Below are 2,013 nucleotides of genomic sequence, written 5' to 3'. Positions count from 1 at the left end.
TGACAAAGAGAAATAATTCTGCATCTCACTTAAATGTAAAATAGTTACATATTTATATAAACAGAGACTAGGATATTAGTTGTCATTGGCTAGTGGAGGAAAAATCAGGCAAGGTTGGCCAAAGATTAAAATTGTTCAATTACACAAGACATTTAAAGTTTGGTGATCTATTTTGCAACATATTTATAACAAAGACAATACTACATTGTGTGATTACAATTAAATAAAAATATCTTAATTCTCCTCTTACTACATGTATATGCATGCAGAATACTCACAAAACAAGGATCTCTATGTAGAGGCAATGGATGTGTTAATTATTTAATTATTTTCTTTGTTCAGATCATTTTATAACCTTTTTGTCAATACATTAACTTGTATATATCATATATCTAAGTATAATGGCTAATAATTTCTGAGTGAGGTGCTAAAAATCAAGGACATTAATATGCATCGATTTCAAAGCTTACTTCCACAAAAAAAAAATTACTCTTTCCTTATTGATTTTTACCCCGGTGGCACAAGAGGGACAATACCAAGCTCTTGGTCTTGAGCTTTTTTTCCTCGTTTTAATAACAAGAGATTTCAGCACAGACTTAATTTCTCATATTTCCTGTATATCTTCCTGAAAGAGTGGTAATAATGTACAATGATATTACTAATCCTACAAAATAGCAGCCTTTCTTATCACATTTCTTACTGCATGAGACACCAAAAAATTTTAACATGAGTTTAAAGATACAATGCACTAGGCTAGAGGCATGGAAGATGCTTGTTTAGCCCATTCCTAGAGAACAGACCTCAACATAAAAAGGAAATGAAGGGATTGTGTTTACTCCTTAAATCATGATCTGTCTAATTCCTTGGAGACTCAATACTTCACTCGGGTTTTTTCTCTTCCTTAGGGGTTTTCTTTAGGGTTCCACCATTTCCCATTTATCTTGATCTCTTAAGGGAAATGTCTCATTTGGGTTTTTTTTTCTTTATTCCCATATCTTTAATGATAATTATCCATAGAGTCTGTGTCCAAGTTTCCTTATTTCTTTATCTGAAAAATTTCAAGGACCTTTTTTTGTTTTTTAATTGTTTATTAATTTTAATGAGAAAGAAATAGCAGTGAGACAGTTTCAAAACAGGTTAGTAGGACAGTTATAATAGTTAATACATTGCATATCATTGTCTTCATAGTAGTTATTCACAGTAAAAGATAAAAACATTTAAAAAAGATAAAAACATTAAAAAAGATTAAAATATTAAAAATAAATAAATAAATAAAATAATAACAAGAAAAATAAAAGTTTATTGAAAGCAAGCAAAAAAAAAGAAAGAAAGAAAGCATTCATTTTTAGTTATTTGACCAGTCTTGCATATCTATATCTGTAAACCAGCACAACAGATTTGAAGATAAAAATACAAAATATAACAACCATTGTTAATTTTCCATTCTTGTGTTGAATTCTGTATCATATGAAGCATATGTTACTCTGTTTCTGTGTTTGTTTTTGTTTTTACTCTTTAAAATAAAATTTTAAAAATATATAAAAGAAAAAAGAATGAATATAAACTGCAATTCTAAAAATAATTAAAATGTGTTAATCAAAAAAAATTCAAGGACTGTAGTAACTCACTGCACTCTTAGCCCTGTTATAACTGAAAAATATCTTTTAATGTGTAGCTTCTATAATAAAGTTTGACCTTCAAAAATTGACTGGAAATGTCTACCTGAATATCCTGCTGAGCAAAATATTGATATGGTCATCATTGTCTAAATTTCCTAAAGGTGAATAAAAATGGATAGAGACTCAAAAGATTTGTGTGTAAATCTGCCTTTAGCTTCCTCATTACAATATTTGGGTGTTACTATTTTTGTACAAGATAAAAAGAAAATGAAACTTATATTCATTCTAATCAAATAACTACTTTTTTCCTGAAAATTTTTTAAACTTCTTAAAAATAGATATTTTTGTCTCCTTTCCATGATGTTTGGTAGTATTGGCTTTTTATGTGCTGCTA

This window comes from Octodon degus, unplaced genomic scaffold, assembly GCF_000260255.1.
Source record: "Octodon degus isolate 3935 unplaced genomic scaffold, OctDeg1.0 scaffold00080, whole genome shotgun sequence".
NCBI lineage: Eukaryota > Metazoa > Chordata > Mammalia > Rodentia > Octodontidae > Octodon > Octodon degus.
This window is presented reverse-complemented; position numbering follows the sequence as displayed.